Source organism: Perissodus microlepis, chromosome 7, assembly GCF_051167445.1.
Source record: "Perissodus microlepis isolate ML-2025 ecotype Zambia chromosome 7, ASM5116744v1, whole genome shotgun sequence".
NCBI classification, from domain to species: domain Eukaryota; kingdom Metazoa; phylum Chordata; class Actinopteri; order Cichliformes; family Cichlidae; genus Perissodus; species Perissodus microlepis.
This window is the reverse complement of record NC_140467.1, coordinates 50,303,918-50,326,083: the sequence shown is the minus strand read 5'-3', so window position 1 is coordinate 50,326,083 and position 22,166 is coordinate 50,303,918.

The window sequence follows — 22,166 nt, the reverse complement described above, 5'->3', positions numbered from 1 at the left end:
TGATGAAATCCCTTGGAGGAGTTCGTCAAAGTATGGTGCCTGAAAAGAGGGGAAAATGTCGCCAAAATTACACATTCATTTTAAAATGGCTGACTTCCTGTTGGATTTGGGATATTGCTCCAAGAGATTTTTTTGTAGATCTTGGTATCTCCTATAAGCTTACCAGGTTTCAGACTCATAGATAAAACACAGAGCAGGGGCTGATGTTTTGAAATATTGTAGGGGGCGCTGTGGAGCCATTTTGCGCTATTAAAGGAAAATGGTTACACAACAACAAAGCCTTCATCACATTGGAGGTGTGTACCAAATTTAAAGCCTCTATAAACTTTCCAAGCCCCTCAAAAGCCACTTCATCTTTCATGGTGAACTGCGCTGCCACCAGGGTGCGCCGTTCAGTTTAAAGTCACAATTTTCTCACTAAAGCATCATGAGGGACCCATGTTAATATTCACCGCTTTTGAGGTGTCCACGATGAACCTGTGAAAATCAGTACAACAAAGTGAAAGCCATGACATTTCCTGTTGCCACTAGGTGGCGCTCTGCGTATTCCTGACAATGGGCACATCAATCTGTTCAGGGCGGGTCTGACATCATACCTGTAAAGTCTGGTTCTGATCAGCTTGGATTTCATTGAGTTATACTAATTTGTTTCTCCATGGCGAGACATCAGAGTTCGCCATGCTGCTGGGGTCACACCCTTTCGCGAAAAGTCACAGTTTTCACTGTAACCCAAGACCAACTCCTTAAGGCTTTCCTGGAGAAATTTGAGGCTGCAGATGTCACCCATCACAATACTGTACCCCAAAGTGTAAAACATGACATTTCCTGTTCCCACTAGGTGGCGCTGTCCCTGATGTCAAATATGGCAGTTGAAATGTGTTCAGGGGTGGAGCCTTATCATATGTGTACTCTTTGGTCCAGCTCGGACAATGTATGACAGAATGAGAGTTAATAAGATTTTCATGGCGAGTCATTGAAATTCGCCGCGGCGCCACGGCGTCACCGTATTGTGAAAACTCAAAAGCTCCGCAATTTAACATGGCCCAGGTGTGTAGTTGGCACTGTCCAAATTTGAAGTTTATAGGACCAAATCCCAAGGAGGAGTTCGTTAAAGTACAAGGCATGGAAACGGTAAAATCAGAGCCAAAATGTCACCTTCAATCCAAAATGGCGGACTTCCTGTTGGGTTTAGGACATGGCCATAATAGACTTTTTTGTTCGACTCTGAACGTTATATATGTGTACCGACTTTCAAACATGTAGGTCATACCCATACCGGGGGCTCGCGTTTTTAATTTTTCTAGGTGGCGCTACTGAGCTAATTTTCCCTGGCCATGTCTGAGGACATTAAAATACGTAAATTTTCACCAGACCTGACGCATGTGCAAAATTTCATGAGTTTTTGAGCATGTTTAGGCCCTCAAAAGGCCGATTCATTTGCCGAAATAATAATAATAATAATAATAATAATAATAATAATAATAATAATAAAAATAATAAACAGAGCAGATACAATAGGGCCTTCGCACTGTCAGTGCTCGGGCCCTAATAAACAGAGCAGATACAATAGGGCCTTCGCACTGTCAGTGCTCGGGCCCTAATAATAATAATAATAATAATAAGAAACGGAGCAGATACAATAGGGCCTTCGCACTCTCGGTGCTCGGGCCCTAATTAAAGCTGCAAGCAGCGTTATGAGGGCCCTCGCACCCCCGGCGCGTCGAGCCACGCCCAACACCTGAAACCAGCACGTCCGATCTGATGTCACATTGATGGAATTCATGCATTTAACCACCAGCTAACATTTCATCTCGTTCAATCATGATTAGTTAGTCGTCCCACTAGGTGGCGCTCTAACCATTAATGACAAATGGCATAACAAACATTTCCGAGCTCGAGTCTCATCACGCCTATGACCTTTGGGAGAGATTGAACATTGTGTTTTTGAGTGACAGCAGATTACTGCTTTTTGGCGAGTGACTGAAACCACGTGCCGCCATGACCTCCCCATTTCCCTGAATGTAAAAAGCTTCGCAATTTAACATCACAAAGGTCTTTAGATTCCACACACTGGAGATCGCATCAATCTGATGAAATCCCTTGGAGGAGTTCGTCAAAGTACGGTGCCTGAAAAGAGGGGAAAATGTCGCCAAAATTACACATTAATTTTAAAATGGCTGACTTCCTGTTGGATTTGGGATATTGCTCCAAGAGACTTTTTTGTACATCTTGATATCTCCTATAAGCTTACCAGGTTTCAGACTCATAGATAAAACACAGAGCAGGGGCTGTGGTTTTGAAATTTTGTAGGGGGCGCTGTGGAGCCATTTTGCGCTATTCAAGGAAAATGGTTACATAACAACAAAGCGTTCATCACATTGGAGGTGTGGGCCAAATTTAAAGCCTATATAAACTTTCCAAGCCCCTCAAAAGCCACTTCATTTTTCATGGTCAACCACCTTCCCACCAGGGTGCGCCGTTCAGTTTAAAGTCACAATTTTCGCACTGAAGCATCATGAGGCACTGATGGTGATATTCACCGCATTTGAGGTGGCCACGATGAACCTGTGAAAATCAGTACAACAAAGTGAAAGCCATGACATTTCCTGTTGCCACTAGGTGGCGCTCTGCGTATTCCCGACAATGGGCACATCAATCTGTTCAGGGCGGGTCTGACATCATACCTGTAAAGTCTGGTTCTGATCAGCTTGGATTTCATTGAGTTATACTAATTTGTTTCTCCATGGCGAGACATCAAAGTTCGCCATGCTGCTGGGGTCACACCCTTTCGCGAAAAGTCACAGTTTTCACTGTAACCCAAGACCAACTCCTTAAGGCTTTCCTGGAGAAATTTGAGGCTGCAGATGTCACCCATCACAATACTGTACCCCAAAGTGTAAAACATGACATTTCCTGTTCCCACTAGGTGGCGCTGTCCCTGATGTCAAATATGGCAGTTGAAATGTGTTCAGGGGTGGAGCCTTATCATATGTGTACTCTTTGGTCCAGCTCGGACAATGTATGACAGAATGAGAGGCAATAAGATTTTCATGGCGAGTCATTGAAATTCGCCGCGGCGCCACGTCGTCACCGTATTGTGAAAACTCAAAAGCTCCGCAATTTAACATGGCCCAGGTGTGTAGTTGGCACTGTCCAAATTTGAAGTTTATAGGACCAAATCCCAAGGAGGAGTTCGTTAAAGTACAAGGCATGGAAACGGTAAAATCAGAGCCAAAATGTCACCTTCAATCCAAAATGGCGGACTTCCTGTTGGGTTTAGGACATGGCCATAATAGACTTTTTTGTTCGACTCTGAACGTTATATATGTGTACCGACTTTCAAACATGTAGGTCATACCCATACCGGGGGCTCGCGTTTTTCATTTTTCTAGGTGGCGCTACTGAGCCAATTTTCCCTGGCCATGTCTGAGAACATTAAAATACATAAATTTTCACCAGACCTGATGCGTGTGCAAAATTTCATGAGTTTTTGAGCACGTTTAGGCCCTCAAAAGGCCGATTCATTTGCCGAAATAATAATAATAATAATAATAATTAAAGCTGCAAGCAGCGTTATGAGGGCCCTCGCACCCCGGCGCGTCGAGCCACGCCCAACACCTGAAACCAGCACGTCCGATCTGATGTCACATTGATGGAATTCATGCATTTAACCACCAGCTAACATTTCATCTCGTTCAATCATGAGTAGTTAGTCGTCCCACTAGGTGGCGCTCTAACCATTACTGACAAATGGCATAACAAACATTTCCGAGCTCGAGTCTCATCACGCCTATGACCTTTGGGAGAGATTGAACATTGTGTTTTTGAGTGACAGCAGATTACTGCTTTTTGGCGAGTGATTGAAACTCCACGTGCCGCCATGACCACCCCGTTTCCCTGAATGTAAAAAGCTTCGCAATTTAACATCACAAAGGTCTTTAGATTCCACGCACTGGAGATCGCATCAATCTGATGAAATCCCTTGGAGGAGTTCGTCAAAGTACGGTGCCTGAAAAGAGGGGAAAATGTCGCCAAAATTGCACATTAATTTTAAAATGGCTGACTTCCTGTTGGATTTGGGATATTGCTCCAAGAGACTTTTTTGTACATCTTGATATCTCCTATAAGCTTACCAGATTTCAGACTCATACATAAAACACAGAGCAGGGGCTGATGTTTTGAAATTTTGTAGGGGGCGCTGTGGAGCCATTTTGGGATATTCAATGAAAATTATCACATAACAAAAAAGCCCTCATCACATTGGAGGTGTGGGCCAAATTTAAAGCCTATATAAACTTTCCAAGCCCCTCAAAAGCCACTTCATTTTTCATGGTCAACCGCCTTCCCACCAGGGTGCGCCGTTCAGTTTAAAGTCACAATTTTCGCACTGAAGCATCATGAGGCACTGATGGTGATATTCACCGCTTTTGAGGTGGCCACGATGAACCTGTGAAAATCAGTACAACAAAGTGAAAGCCATGACATTTCCTGTTGCCACTAGGTGGCGCTCTGCGTATTCCCGACAATGGGCACATCAATCTGTTCAGGGCGGGTCTGACATCACGCCTGTAAAGTCTGGTACTGATCAGACTGGATTTCATGGAGTTATACTAATTTGTTTCTCCATGGCGAGACATCAATGTTCGCCATGCTGCTGGGGTCACACCCTTTCGTGAAAAGTCACAGTTTTCACTGTAACCCAAGACCAACTCCTTAAGGGTTTCCTGGAGAAATTTGAGGCTGCAGATGTCACCCATCACAATACTGTGCCCCAAAGTGTAAAACATGACATTTCCTGTTCCCACTAGGTGGCGCTGTCCTTGATGTCAAATATGGCAGGTGAAATATGTTCAGGGGTGAAGCCTTATCATATGTGTGCTCTTTGGTCCAGATCAGACAATGTATGACAGAATGAGAGGCAATAAGATTTTCATGGCGAGTCATCGAAATTCGCCGTGGCGCCACGGCCTCACGGTATTGTGAAAACTCAAAAGCTCCGCAATTTAACATGGCCCAGGTGTGTAGTTGGCACTGTCCAAATTTGAAGTTTATAGGACCAAATCCCAAGGAGGAGTTCGTTAAAGTACAAGGCATGGAAATGGTAAAATCAGAGCCAAAATGTCACCTTCAATCCAAAATGGCGGACTTCCTGTTGTGTTTAGGACATGGCCATAATAGACTTTTTTGTGCGTCTACTAACAATAGATATGTGTTCCAATTTTCATACATGTAGGTCATACCCACACCGGGGGCTCGCGTTTTAGATTTTCCTAGGTGGCGCTACTGAGCCAATTTTCCCTGGCCATGTCTGAGGACATTAAAATACGTAATTTTTCACCAGACCAGACGCGTGTGCAAAATTTCATGAGTTTTTGAGCATGTTTAGGCCCTCAAAAAGGCCCTTGTTTTACCTGAATAATAATAATAATAATAATAATAATAATAATAATAAGAAACGGAGCAGATACAATAGGGCCTTCGCACTCTCGGTGCTCGGGCCCTAATAATAAGAAACGGAGCAGATACAATAGGGCCTTCGCACTCTCGGTGCTCGGGCCCTAATTAAAGCTGCAAGCAGCGTTATGAAGGGCCCTCGCACCCTGGCGTGTCGTGCCACGCCCAACACCTGAAACCAGCACGTCCGATCTGATGTCACATTGATGGAATTCATGCATTTAACCACCAGCTAACATTTCATCTCGTTCAATCATGATTAGTTAGTCGTCCCACTAGGTGGCGCTCTAACCATTACTGACAAATGGCATAACAAACATTTCCGAGCTCGAGTCTCATCACGCCTATGACCTTTGGGAGAGATTGAACATTGTGTTTTTGAGTGACAGCAGATTACTGCTTTTTGGCGAGTGATTGAAACTCTACGTGCCGCCATGACCACCCCGTTTCCCTGAATGTAAAAAGCTTCGCAATTTAACATCACAAAGGTCTTTAGATTCCACGCACTGGAGATCGCATCAATCTGATGAAATCCCTTGGAGGAGTTCGTCAAAGTACGGTGCCTGAAAAGAGGGGAAAATGTCGCCAAAATTGCACATTAATTTTAAAATGGCTGACTTCCTGTTGGATTTGGGATATTGCTCCAAGAGACTTTTTTGTACATCTTGATATCTCCTATAAGCTTACCAGGTTTCAGACTCATACATAAAACACAGAGCAGGGGCTGTGGTTTTGAAATTTTGTAGGGGGCGCTGTGGAGCCATTTTGGGATATTCAATGAAAATGATCACATAACAAAAAAGCCCTCAGCACATTGGAGGTGTGCACCAAATTTAAAGCCTATATACACTTTCCAAGCCCCTCAAAAGCCACTTCATTTTTCATGGTCAACCGCCTTCCCACCAGGGTGCGCCGTTCAGTTTAAAGTCACAATTTTCGCACTGAAGCATCATGAGGCACTGATGGTGATATTCACCGCTTTTGAGGTGTCCACGATGAACCTGTGAAAATCAGTACAACAAAGTGAAAGACATGACATTTCCTGTTGCCACTAGGTGGCGCTCTGCGTATTCCCGACAATGGGCACATCAATCTGTTCAGGGCGGGTCTGACATCATACCTGTAAAGTCTGGTTCTGATCAGCTTGGATTTCATTGAGTTATACTAATTTGTTTCTCCATGGCGAGACATGAAAGTTCGCCATGCTGCTGGGGTCACACCCTTTCGCGAAAAGTCACAGTTTTCACTGTAACCCAAGACCAACTCCTTAAGGCTTTCCTGGAGAAATTTGAGGCTGCAGATGTCACCCATCACAATACTGTACCCCAAAGTGTAAAACATGACATTTCCTGTTCCCACTAGGTGGCGCTGTCCCTGATGTCAAATATGGCAGTTGAAATATGTTCAGGGGTGGAGCCTTATCATATGTGTACTCTTTGGTCCAGCTCGGACAATGTATGACAGAATGAGAGGCAATAAGATTTTCATGGCGAGTCATTGAAATTCGCCGCGGCGCCACGGCGTCACCGTATTGTGAAAACTCAAAAGCTCCGCAATTTAACATGGCCCAGGTGTGTAGTTGGCACTGTCCAAATTTGAAGTTTATAGGACCAAATCCCAAGGAGGAGTTCGTTAAAGTACAAGGCATGGAAACGGTAAAATCAGAGCCAAAATGTCACCTTCAATCCAAAATGGCGGACTTCCTGTTGGGTTTAGGACATGGCCATAATAGACTTTTTTGTGCGTCTGCTAACGCTAGATATGTGTTCCAATTTTCATACATGTAGGTCATACCCACACCGGGGGCTCGCGTTTTAGATTTTTCTAGGTGGCGCTACTGAGCCAATTTTCCCTGGCCATGTCTGAGGACATTAAAATACGTAATTTTTCACCAGACCTGACGCGTGTGCAAAATTTCATGAGTTTTTGAGCATGTTTAGGCCCTCAAAAAGGCCCTTGTTTTACCTGAATAATAATAATAATAATAATAATAATAAGAAGAAGAAACGGAGCAGATACAATAGGGCCTTCGCACTCTCGGTGCTCGGGCCCTAATTAAAGCTGCAAGCAGCGTTATGAGGGCCCTCGCACCCCCGACGCGTCGAGCCACGCACAACACCTGAAACCAGCACGTCCGATCTGATGTCACATTGATGGAATTCATGCATTTAACCACCAGCTAACATTTCATCTCGTTCAATCATGATTAGCTAGTCGTCCCACTAGGTGGCGCTCTAACCATTAATGACAAATGGAATAACAAACATTTCCGAGCTCGAGTCTCATCACGCCTATGACCTTTGGGAGAGATTGAACATTGTGTTTTTGAGTGACAGCAGATTACTGCTTTTTGGCGAGTGATTGAAACTCTACGTGCCGCCATGACCACCCCGTTTCCCTGAATGTAAAAAGCTTCGCAATTTAACATCACAAAGGTCTTTAGATTCCACACACTGGAGATCGCATCAATCTGATGAAATCCCTTGGAGGAGTTCGTCAAAGTACGGTGCCTGAAAAGAGGGGAAAATGTCGCCAAAATTACACATTAATTTTAAAATGGCTGACTTCCTGTTGGATTTGGGATATTGCTCCGAGAGACTTTTTTGTACATCTTGATATCTCCTGTAAGCGTACCAGGTTTCAGACTCATAGATAAAACACAGAGCAGGGGCTGTGGTTTTGAAATTTTGTAGGGGGCGCTGTGGAGCCATTTAGCGCTATTCAAGGAAAATGGTTACATAACAACAAAGCGTTCATCACATTGGAGGTGTGGGCCAAATTTAAAGCCTATATAAACTTTCCAAGCCCCTGAAAAGCCACTTCATCTTTCATGGTGAACTGCGCTGCCACCAGGGTGCGCCGTTCAGTTTAAAGTCACAATTTTCGCACTGAAGCATCACGAGGGACCCATGTTAATATTCACCGCTTTTGAGGTGTCCACGATGAACCTGTGAAAATCAGTACAACAAAGTGAAAGCCATGACATTTCCTGTTGCCACTAGGTGGCGCTCTGCGTATTCCCGACAATGGGCACATCAATCTGTTCAGGGCGGGTCTGACATCATACCTGTAAAGTCTGGTTCTGATCAGCTTGGATTCCATTGAGTTATACTTATTTGTTTCTCCATGGCGAGACATCAAAGTTCGCCATGCTGCTGGGGTCACACCCTTTCGCGAAAAGTCACAGTTTTCAAGGTAACCCAAGACCAACTCCTTAAGGCTTTCCTGGAGAAATTTGAAGCTGCAGATGTCACCCATCACAATACTGTACCCCAAAGTGTAAAACATGACATTTCCTGTTCCCACTAGGTGGCGCTCTCCCTGATGTCAAATATGGCAGTTGAAATGTGTTCAGGGGTGGAGCCTTATCATATGTGTACTCTTTGGTCCAGATCGGACAATGTATGACAGAATGAGAGGCAATAAGATTTTCATGGCGAGTCATCAAAATTCGCCGTGGCGCCACGGCCTCACCGTATTGTGAAAACTCAAAAGCTCCGCAATTTAACATGGCCCAGGTGTGTAGTTGACACTGACCAAAGATGAAGCTTGTATGATCAAATCCCAAGGAGGAGTTCGAAAAAGTTCGAGGCATGGAAATGGCAAAATTAGAGCCAAAATGTCACCTTCACGTCCAAATGGCGGACTTGCTGTTGGGTTTGCGTCAATGGGCCCACAGACTTTTTTTTTCGTCTTGGCATGATACACATGTGTGCCAAATTTCATACATGTAGCTCAACTGATGTGGTCGTAGGGCTGCATTTAACAAGGCATAGGTGGCGCTCTAGAGCCATTTCCCAGTGCTCATATGTAAAACCATTAAAATACAAAATTTTTCACCAGACCTGACACGTGTGCTAAATTTCATGAGTTTTTGAGCATGTTTAGGCCCTCAAAAAGCCAATTCATTTGCCGAAATAATAATAATAATAATAATTAAAGCTGCAAGCAGCGTTATGAGGGCCCTCGCACCCCCGGCGCGTCGAGCCACGCCCAACACCTGAAACCAGCACGTGCGCTCTGATGTCACATTGATGGAATTCATGCCTTTAACCACCAGCTAACATTTCATCTCATTCAATCATGATTATAGTCGCCCCACTAGGTGGCGCTCTAACCATTACTGACAAATGGCATAACAAACATTTCCGAGCTTGAGTCTCATCACGCCTATGACCTTTGGGAGAGATTGAACATTGTGTTTTTGAGTGACAGCAGATTACTGCTTTTTGGCGAGTGATTGAAACTCCACGTGCCGCCATGACCACGCCGTTTCCCTGAACGTAAAAAGCTTCGCAATTTAACATCACAAAGGTCTTTAGATTCCACATACAGGAGATCGCATCAATCTGATGAAATCCCTTGGAGGAGTTCGTCAAAGTACGGTGCCTGAAAAGGGAGGAAAAGGTCGCCAAAATTACACATTTATTTTAAAATGGCTGACTTCCTGTTGGATTTGGTGTATTGCTCCAAGAGACTTTTTTGTACATCTTGATATCTCCTATAAGCTTACCAGGTTTCAGACTCATAGATAAAACACAGAGCAAGGGCTGTGGTTTTGAAATTTTGTAGGGGGCGCTGTGGAGCCATTTTGCGCTATTCAAGGAAAATGGTTACATAACAACAAAGCGTTCATCACATTGGAGGTGTGGGCCAAATTTAAAGCCTCTATAAACTTTCCAAGCCCCTCAAACACCACTTCATCTTTCATGGTGAACTGCGCTGCCACCAGGGCGCGCCGTTCAGTTTAAAGTCACAATTTTCGCACTGAAGCATCACGAGGGACCCATGTTAATATTCACCGCTTTTGAGGTGTCCACAATGAACCTGTGAAAATCAGTACAACAAAGTGAAAGACATGACATTTCCTGTTGCCACTAGGTGGCGCTCTGCTTACTCCTGACAATGGGCACATCAATCTGTTCAGGGCGGGTCTGACATCATGCCTGTAAAGTCTGGTACTGATCAGACTGGATTTCATTGAGTTATACTAATTTGTTTCTTTATGGCGAGACATCAAAGTTCGCCATGCTGCTGGGGTCACACCCTTTCGCGAAAAGTCACAGTTTTCACTGTAACCCAAGGCCAACTCCTTAAGGCTTTCCTGGAGAAATTTGAGGCTGCAGATGTCACCCATCACAATACTGTACCCCAAAGTGTAAAACATGACATTTCCTGTTCCCACTAGGTGGCGCTGTCCCTGATGTCAAATATGGCAGTTGAAATGTGTTCAGGGGTGGAGCCTTATCATATGTGTGCTCTTTGGTCCAGCTCGGACAATGTATGACAGAATGAGAGGCAATAAGATTTTCATGGCGAGTCATTGAAATTCGCCGCGGCGCCACGGCGTCACCGTATTGTGAAAACTCAAAAGCTCCGCAATTTAACATGGCCCAGGTGTGTAGTTGGCACTGTCCAAATTTGAAGTTTATAGGACCAAATCCCAAGGAGGAGTTCGTTAAAGTACAAGGCATGGAAACGGTAAAATCAGAGCCAAAATGTCACCTTCAATCCAAAATGGCGGACTTCCTGTTGGGTTTAGGACATGGCCATAATAGACTTTTTTGTTCGACTCTGAACGTTATATATGTGTACCGACTTTCAAACATGTAGGTCATACCCATACCGGGGGCTCGCGTTTTTCATTTTTCTAGGGGGCGCTACTGAGCCAATTTTCCCTGGCCATGTCTGAGAACATTAAAATACGTAAATTTTCACCAGACCTGACGCGTGTGCAAAATTTCATGAGTTTTTGAGCATGTTTAGGCCCTCAAAAGGCCGATTCATTTGCCGAAATAATAATAATAATAATAATAATAATAATAATAATAATAATAATAATAATAATAAACAGAGCAGATACAATAGGGCCTTCGCACTGTCAGTGCTCGGGCCCTAATTAAAGCTGCAAGCAGCGTTATAAGGGCCCTCGCACCCCCGGCGCGTCGAGCCACGCCCAACACCTGAAACCAGCACGTCCGATCTGATGTCACATTGATGGAATTCATGCCTTTAACCACCAGCTAACATTTCATCTCATTCAATCATGATTATAGTCGCCCCACTAGGTGGCGCTCTAACCATTACTGACAAATGGCATAACAAACATTTCCGAGCTTGAGTCTCATCACGCCTATGACCTTTGGGAGAGATTGAACATTGTGTTTTTGAGTGACAGCAGATTACTGCTTTTTGGCGAGTGATTGAAACTCCACGTGCCGCCATGACCACGCCGTTTCCCTGAACGTAAAAAGCTTCACAATTTAACATCACAAAGGTCTTTAGATGCCACATACAGGAGATCGCATCAATCTGATGAAATCCCTTGGAGGAGTTCGTCAAAGTACGGTGCCTGAAAAGAGGGGAAAATGTCGCCAAAATTACACATTCATTTTAAAATGGCTGACTTCCTGTTGGATTTGGGATATTGCTCCAAGAGACTTTTTTGTACATCTTGATATCTCCTATAAGCTTACCAGGTTTCAGACTCATAGATAAAACACAGAGCAGGGGCTGTGGTTTTGAAATTTTGTAGGGGGCGCTGTGGAGCCATTTTGCGCTATTCAAGGAAAATGGTTACATAACAACAAAGCGTTCATCACATTGGAGGTGTGGGCCAAATTTAAAGCCTATATAAACTTTCCAAGCCCCTCAAAAGCCACTTCATTTTTCATGGTCAACCGCCTTCCCACCAGGGTGCGCCGTTCAGTTTAAAGTCACAATTTTCGCACTGAAGCATCATGAGGCACTGATGGTGATATTCACCGCTTTTGAGGTGGCCACGATGAACCTGTGAAAATCAGTACAACAAAGTGAAAGCCATGACATTTCCTGTTGCCACTAGGTGGCGCTCTGCGTATTCCCGACAATGGGCACATCAATCTGTTCAGGGCGGGTCTGACATCATGCCTGTAAAGTCTGGTTCTGATCAGCTTGGATTTCATTGAGTTATACTAATTTGTTTCTCCATGGCGAGACATCAAAGTTCGCCATGCTGCTGGGGTCACACCCTTTCGCGAAAAGTCACAGTTTTCACTGTAACCCAAGACCAACTCCTTAAGGCTTTCCTGGAGAAATTTGAGGCTGCAGATGTCACCCATCACAATACTGTACCCCAAAGTGTAAAACATGACATTTCCTGTTCCCACTAGGTGGCGCTGTCCCTGATGTCAAATATGGCAGTTGAAATGTGTTCAGGGGTGGAGCCTTATCATATGTGTGCTCTTTGGTCCAGCTCGGACAATGTATGACAGAATGAGAGGCAATAAGATTTTCATGGCGAGTCATTGAAATTCGCCGCGGCGCCACGGCATCACCGTATTGTGAAAACTCAAAAGCTCCGCAATTTAACATGGCCCAGGTGTGTAGTTGGCACTGTCCAAATTTGAAGTTTATAGGACCAAATCCCAAGGAGGAGTTCGTTAAAGTACAAGGCATGGAAACGGTAAAATCAGAGCCAAAATGTCACCTTCAATCCAAAATGGCGGACTTCCTGTTGGGTTTAGGACATGGCCATAATAGACTTTTTTGTTCGACTCTGAACGTTATATATGTGTACCGACTTTCAAACATGTAGGTCATACCCATACCGGGGGCTCGCGTTTTTCATTTTTCTAGGTGGCGCTACTGAGCTAATTTTCCCTGGCCATGTCTGAGGAAATTAAAATACGTAAATTTTCACCAGACCTGACGCGTGTGCAAAATTTCATGAGTTTTTGAGCATGTTTAGGCCCTCAAAAGGCCGATTCATTTGCCGAAATAATAATAATAATAATAATAATAATAATTAAAGCTGCAAGCAGCGTTATGAGGGCCCTCGCACCCCCGGCGCGTCGAGCCACGCCCAACACCTAAAACCAGCACGTCCGATCTGATGTCACATTGATGGAATTCATGCCTTTAACCACCAGCTAACATTTCACCTCGTTCAATCATGATTATAGTCGCCCCACTAGGTGGCGCTCTAACCATTACTGACAAATGGCATAACAAACATTTCCGAGCTTGAGTCTCATCACGCCTATGACCTTTGGGAGAGATTGAACATTGTGTTTTTGAGTGACAGCAGATTACTGCTTTTTGGCGAGTGATTGAAACTCCACGTGCCGCCATGACCACGCCGTTTCCCTGAACGTAAAAAGCTTCACAATTTAACATCACAAAGGTCTTTAGATGCCACATACAGGAGATCGCATCAATCTGATGAAATCCCTTGGAGGAGTTCGTCAAAGTACGGTGCCTGAAAAGAGGGGAAAATGTCGCCAAAATTACACATTCATTTTAAAATGGCTGACTTCCTGTTGGATTTGGGATATTGCTCCAAGAGACTTTTTTGTACATCTTGATATCTCCTATAAGCTTACCAGGTTTCAGACTCATAGATAAAACACAGAGCAGGGGCTGTGGTTTTGAAATTTTGTAGGGGGCGCTGTGGAGCCATTTTGCGCTATTCAAGGAAAATGGTTACATAACAACAAAGCGTTCATCACATTGGAGGTGTGGGCCAAATTTAAAGCCTAAATAAACTTTCCAAGCCCCTCAAAAGCCACTTCATTTTTCATGGTCAACCGCCTTCCCACCAGGGTGCGCCGTTCAGTTTAAAGTCACAATTTTCGCACTGAAGCATCATGAGGCACTAATGGTGATATTCACCGCTTTTGAGATGGCCACGATGAACCTGTGAAAATCAGTACAACAAAGTGAAAGCCATGACATTTCCTGTTGCCACTAGGTGGCGCTCTGCGTATTCCCGACAATGGGCACATCAATCTGTTCAGGGTGGGTCTGACATCATGCCTGTAAAGTCTGGTTCTGATCAGCTTGGATTTCATTGAGTTATACTAATTTGTTTCTCCATGGCGAGACATCAAAGTTCGCCATGCTGCTGGGGTCACACCCTTTCGCGAAAAGTCACAGTTTTCACTGTAACCCAAGACCAACTCCTTAAGGGTTTCCTGGAGAAATTTGAGGCTGCAGATGTCACCCATCACAATACTGTACCCCAAAGTGTAAAACATGACATTTCCTGTTCCCACTAGGTGGCGCTGTCCCTGATGTCAAATATGGCAGTTGAAATGTGTTCAGGGGTGGAGCCTTATCATATGTGTGCTCTTTGGTCCAGCTCGGACAATGTATGACAGAATGAGAGGCAATAAGATTTTCATGGCGAGTCATTGAAATTCGCCGCGGCGCCACGGCGTCACCGTATTGTGAAAACTCAAAAGCTCCGCAATTTAACATGGCCCAGGTGTGTAGTTGGCACTGTCCAAATTTGAAGTTTATAGGACCAAATCCCAAGGAGGAGTTCGTTAAAGTACAAGGCATGGAAACGGTAAAATCAGAGCCAAAATGTCACCTTCAATCCAAAATGGCGGACTTCCTGTTGGGTTTAGGACATGGCCATAATAGACTTTTTTGTTCGACTCTGAACGTTATATATGTGTACCGACTTTCAAACATGTAGGTCATACCCATACCGGGGGCTCGCGTTTTTCATTTTTCTAGGTGGCGCTACTGAGCTAATTTTCCCTGGCCATGTCTGAGGAAATTAAAATACGTAAATTTTCACCAGACCTGACGCGTGTGCAAAATTTCATGAGTTTTTGAGCATGTTTAGGCCCTCAAAAGGCCGATTCATTTGCCGAAATAATAATAATAATAATAATAATAATTAAAGCTGCAAGCAGCGTTATGAGGGCCCTCGCACCCCCGGCGCGTCGAGCCACGCCCAACACCTAAAACCAGCACGTCCGATCTGATGTCACATTGATGGAATTCATGCCTTTAACCACCAGCTAACATTTCATCTCATTCAATCATGATTATAGTTGCCCCACTAGGTGGCGCTCTAACCATTACTGACAAATGGCATAACAAACATTTCCGAGCTCGAGTCTCATCACGCCTACGACCTTTGCGAGAGATTGAACATTGTGTTTTTGAGTGACAGCAGATTACTGCTTTTTGGCGAGTGATTGAAACTCCACGTGCCACCATGACCACGCCATTTCCCTGAACGTAAAAAGCTTCGCAATTTAACATAACAAAGGTCTTTAGATGCCACATACAGGAGATCGCGTCAATGTGATGAAATCTCTTGGAGGAGTTCGTCAAAGTACGGTGCCTGAAAAGAGGGGAAAATGTCGCCAAAATTACACATTCATTTTAAAATGGCTGACTTCCTGTTGGATTTGGGATATTGCTCCAAGAGACTTTTTTGTACATCTTGATATCTTGTATAAGTTTACCAGGTTTCAGACTCATAGATAAAACACAGAGCTGGGGCTGATGTTTTGAAATTTTGTAGGGGGCGCTGTGGAGCTATTTTGCGCTATTCAATGAAAATGATCACATAACAACAAAGCCTTTAGCACATTGGAGGTGTGCGCCAAATTTCAAGGCTTTTTAAACTTTCCAAGCCCCTCAAAAGCCACTTCATTGTTCATGGTGAACAGCGCTGCCACCAGGGTGCGCCGTTCAGTTTAAAGTCAAAATTTTCTCACTGAAGCATCATGAGGGACAGACGGTGATATTCACCGCTTTTGAGGTGTCCACGATGAACCTGTGAAAATCAGTACAACAAAGTGTAAGACATGACATTTCCTGTTCCCACTAGGTGGCGCTCTGCGTATTCCTGACAATGGGCACATCAATCTGTTCAGGGCGGGTCTGACATCATGCCTGTAAAGTCTGGTACTGATCAGACTGGATTTCATTGAGTTATACTAATTTGTTTCTTCATGGCGAGACATCAAAGTTCGCCATGCTGCTGGGGTCACACCCTTTTGCGAAAACTCACAGTTTTCACTGTAACCCAAGACCAACTCCTTAAGGCTTTCCTGGAGAAATTTGAGGCTGCAGATGTCACCCATCACAATACTGTATCCCAAAGTGTAAAACATGACATTTCCTGTTCCCACTAGGTGGCGCTGTCCTTGATGTCAAATATGGCAGTTGAAATATGTTCAGGGGTGGAGCCTTATCATATGTGTGCTCTTTGGTCCAGATCGGACAATGTATGACAGAATGAGAGGCAATAAGATTTTCATGGCGAGTCATTGAAATTCGTCGCGGCGCCACGGCGTCACCGTATTGTGAAAACTCAAAAGCTCCGCAATTTAACATGGCCCAGGTGTGTAGTTGGCACTGTCCAAATTTGAAGTTTATAGGACCAAATCCCAAGGAGGAGTTCGTTAAAGTACAAGGCATGGAAACGGTAAAATCAGAGCCAAAATGTCACCTTCAATCCAAAATGGCGGACTTCCTGTTGGGTTTAGGACATGGCCATAATAGACTTTTTTGTTCGACTCTGAACGTTATATATGTGTACCGACTTTCAAACATGTAGATCATACCCATACCGGGGGCTCGCGTTTTTCATTTTTCTAGGTGGCGCTACTGAGCTAATTTTCCCTGGCCATGTCTGAGAACATTAAAATACGTAAATTTTCACCAGACCTGACGCGTGTGCAAAATTTCATGAGTTTTTGAGCATGTTTAGGCCCTCAAAAGGCCGATTCATTTGCCGAAATAATAATAATAATAATAATAATAATAATAATAATAATTAAAGCTGCAAGCAGCGTTATGAGGGCCCTCGCACCCCCGGCGCGTCGAGCCACGCCCAACACCTAAAACCAGCACGTCCGATCTGATGTCACATTGATGGAATTCATGCCCTTAACCACCAGCTAACATTTCATCTCATTCAATCATGATTATAGTCGCCCCACTAGGTGGCGCTCTAACCATTACTGACAAATGGCATAACAAACATTTCCGAGCTTGAGTCTCATCACGCCTATGACCTTTGGGAGAGATTGAACATTGTGTTTTTGAGTGACAGCAGATTACTGCTTTTTGGCGAGTGATGAAACTCCACGTGCCGCCACGACCACCTCGTTGCCCTGAACGTAAAAAGCTTCGCAATTTAACATCACAAAGGTCTTTAGATGCCACATACAGGAGATCGCGTCAATCTGATGAAATCCCTTGGAGGAGTTCGTCAAAGTACGGTGCCTGAAAAGAGGGGAAAATGTCGCCAAAATTACACATTCATTTTAAAATGGCTGACTTCCTGTTGGATTTGGGATATTGCTCCAAGAGACTTTTTTGTACATCGTGATATCTCCTATAAGCTTACCAGGTTTCAGACTCATAGATAAAACACAGAGCAGGGGCTGTGGTTTTGAAATTTTGTAGGGGGCGCTGTGGAGCCATTTTGCGCTATTCAAGGAAAATGGTTACATAACAACAAAGCGTTCATCACATCGGAGGTGTGGGCCAAATTTAAAGCCTATATAAACTTTCCAAGCCCCTCAAAAGCCACTTCATTTTTCATGGTCAACCGCCTTCCCACCAGGGTGCGCCGTTCAGTTTAAAGTCAAAATTTTCGCACTGAAGCATCATGAGGCACTGATGGTGATATTCACCGCTTTTGAGGTGGCCACGATGAACCTGTGAAAATCAGTACAAAAAAGTGTAAGACATGACATTTCCTGTTGCCACTAGGTGGCGCTCTGCGTATTCCCGACAATGGGCACATCAATCTGTTCAGGGCGGGTCTGACATCATACCTGTAAAGTCTGGTTCTGATCAGCTTGGATTTCATTGAGTTATACTAATTTGTTTCTCCATGGCGAGACATCAAAGTTCGCCATGCTGCTGGGGTCACACCCTTTCGCGAAAAGTCACAGTTTTCACTGTAACCCAAGACCAACTCCTTAAGGCTTTCCTGGAGAAATTTGAGGCTGCAGATGTCACCCATCACAATACTGTACCCCAAAGTGTAAAACATGACATTTCCTGTTCCCACTAGGTGGCGCTGTCCCTGATGTCAAATATGGCAGTTGAAATATGTTCAGGGGTGGAGCCTTATCATATGTGTACTCTTTGGTCCAGCTCGGACAATGTATGACAGAATGAGAGGCAATAAGATTTTCAAGGCGAGTCATTGAAATTCGCCGGGGCGCCACGGCGTCACCGTATTGTGAAAACTCAAAAGCTCCGCAATTTAACATGGCCCAGGTGTGTAGTTGGCACTGTCCAAATTTGAAGTTTATAGGACCAAATCCCAAGGAGGAGTTCGTTAAAGTACAAGGCATGGAAACGGTAAAATCAGAGCCAAAATGTCACCTTCAATCCAAAATGGCGGACTTCCTGTTGGGTTTAGGACATGGCCATAATAGACTTTTTTGTTCGACTCTGAACGTTATATATGTGTACCGACTTTCAAACATGTAGGTCATACCCATACCGGGGACTCGCGTTTTTCATTTTTCTAGGTGGCGCTACTAAGCTAATTTTCCCTGGCAATGTCTGAGGAAATTAAAATACGTAAATTTTCACCAGACCTGACGCGTGTGCAAAATTTCATGAGTTTTTGAGCATGTTTAGGCCCTCAAAAGGCCGATTCATTTGCCGAAATAATAATAATAATAATAATAATAATAATAATAATAATAATAATTAAAGCTGCAAGCAGCGTTATGAGGGCCCTCGCACCCCCGGCGCGTCGAGCCACGCCCAACACCTAAAACCAGCACGTCCGATCTGATGTCACATTGATGGAATTCATGCCCTTAACCACCAGCTAACATTTCATCTCATTCAATCATGATTATAGTCGCCCCACTAGGTGGCGCTCTAACCATTACTGACAAATGGCATAACAAACATTTCCGAGCTTGAGTCTCATCACGCCTATGACCTTTGGGAGAGATTGAACATTGTGTTTTTGAGTGACAGCAGATTACTGCTTTTTGGCGAGTGATGAAACTCCACGTGCCGCCACGACCACCTCGTTGCCCTGAACGTAAAAAGCTTCGCAATTTAACATCACAAAGGTCTTTAGATGCCACATACAGGAGATCGCGTCAATCTGATGAAATCCCTTGGAGGAGTTCGTCAAAGTACGGTGCCTGAAAAGAGGGGAAAATGTCGCCAAAATTACACATTCATTTTAAAATGGCTGACTTCCTGTTGGATTTGGGATATTGCTCCAAGAGACTTTTTTGTACATCGTGATATCTCCTATAAGCTTACCAGGTTTCAGACTCATAGATAAAACACAGAGCAGGGGCTGTGGTTTTGAAATTTTGTAGGGGGCGCTGTGGAGCCATTTTGCGCTATTCAAGGAAAATGGTTACATAACAACAAAGCGTTCATCACATCGGAGGTGTGGGCCAAATTTAAAGCCTATATAAACTTTCCAAGCCCCTCAAAAGCCACTTCATTTTTCATGGTCAACCGCCTTCCCACCAGGGTGCGCCGTTCAGTTTAAAGTCAAAATTTTCGCACTGAAGCATCATGAGGCACTGATGGTGATATTCACCGCTTTTGAGGTGGCCACGATGAACCTGTGAAAATCAGTACAAAAAAGTGTAAGACATGACATTTCCTGTTGCCACTAGGTGGCGCTCTGCGTATTCCCGACAATGGGCACATCAATCTGTTCAGGGCGGGTCTGACATCATACCTGTAAAGTCTGGTTCTGATCAGCTTGGATTTCATTGAGTTATACTAATTTGTTTCTCCATGGCGAGACATCAAAGTTCGCCATGCTGCTGGGGTCACACCCTTTCGCGAAAAGTCACAGTTTTCACTGTAACCCAAGACCAACTCCTTAAGGCTTTCCTGGAGAAATTTGAGGCTGCAGATGTCACCCATCACAATACTGTACCCCAAAGTGTAAAACATGACATTTCCTGTTCCCACTAGGTGGCGCTGTCCCTGATGTCAAATATGGCAGTTGAAATATGTTCAGGGGTGGAGCCTTATCATATGTGTACTCTTTGGTCCAGCTCGGACAATGTATGACAGAATGAGAGGCAATAAGATTTTCAAGGCGAGTCATTGAAATTCGCCGGGGCGCCACGGCGTCACCGTATTGTGAAAACTCAAAAGCTCCGCAATTTAACATGGCCCAGGTGTGTAGTTGGCACTGTCCAAATTTGAAGTTTATAGGACCAAATCCCAAGGAGGAGTTCGTTAAAGTACAAGGCATGGAAACGGTAAAATCAGAGCCAAAATGTCACCTTCAATCCAAAATGGCGGACTTCCTGTTGGGTTTAGGACATGGCCATAATAGACTTTTTTGTTCGACTCTGAACGTTATATATGTGTACCGACTTTCAAACATGTAGGTCATACCCATACCGGGGACTCGCGTTTTTCATTTTTCTAGGTGGCGCTACTAAGCTAATTTTCCCTGGCCATGTCTGAGGACATTAAAATACGTAAATTTTCACCAGACCTGACGCGTGTGCAAAATTTCATGAGTTTTTGAGCATGTTTAGGCCCTCAAAAGGCCGATTCATTTGCCGAAATAATAATAATAATAATAATAATAATAATAATAATAATAATAAACAGAGCAGATACAATAGGGCCTTCGCACTGTCAGTGCTCGGGCCCTAATAATAATAATAATTAAAGCTGCAAGCAGCGTTATAAGGGCCCTCGCACCCCCGGCGCGTCGAGCCACGCCCAACACCTAAAAGCAGCACGTCCGATCTGATGTCACATTGATGGAATTCATGCCTTTAACCACCAGCTAACATTTCATCTCATTCAATCATGATTATAGTCGCCCCACTAGGTGGCGCTCTAACCATTACTGACAAATGGCATAACAAACATTTCCGAACTCGAGTCTCATCACGCCTATGACCTTTGGGAGAGATTGAACATTGTGTTTTTGAGTGAGAGCAGATTACTGCTTTTTGGCGAGTGATTGAAACTCCACGTGCCGCCATGACCACGCCATTTCCCTGAACGTAAAAAGCTTCACAATTTAACATCACAAAGGTCTTTAGATGCCACATACAGGAGATCGCATCAATCTGATGAAATCCCTTGGAGGAGTTCGTCAAAGTACGGTGCCTGAAAAGAGGGGAAAATGTCGCCAAAATTACACATTCATTTTAAAATGGCTGACTTCCTGTTGGATTTGGGATATTGCTCCAAGAGACTTTTTTGTAGATCTTGGTATCTCCTATAAGCTTACCAGGTTTCAGACTCATAGATAAAACACAGAGCAGGGGCTGTGGTTTTGAAATTTTGTAGGGGGCGCTGTGGAGCCATTTTGCGCTATTCAAGGAAAATAGTTACATAACAACAAAGCGTTCATCACATTGGAGGTGTGGGCCAAATTTAAAGCCTATATAAACTTTCCAAGCCCCTCAAAAGCCACTTCATTTTTCATGGTCAACCGCCTTCCCACCAGGGTGCGCCGTTCAGTTTAAAGTCACAATTTTCGCACTGAAGCATCATGAGGCATTGATGGTGATATTCACCGCTTTTGAGGTGGCCACGATGAACCTGTGAAAATCAGTACAACAAAGTGAAAGCCATGACATTTCCTGTTGCCACTAGGTGGCGCTCTGCGTATTCCCGACAATGGGCACATCAATCTGTTCAGGGCGGGTCTGACATCATACCTGTAAAGTCTGGTACTGATCAGCTTGGATTTCATTGAGTTATACTAATTTGTTTCTCCATGGCGAGACATCAGAGTTCGCCATTCTGCTGGAGTCACACCCTTTTGCGAAAAGTCACAGTTTTCACTGTAACCCAAGACCAACTCCTTAAGGCTTTCCTGGAGAAATTTGAGGCTGCAGATGTCACCCATCACAATACTGTACCCCAAAGTGTAAAACATGACATTTCCTGTTCCCACTAGGTGGCGCTGTCCCTGATGTCAAATATGGCAG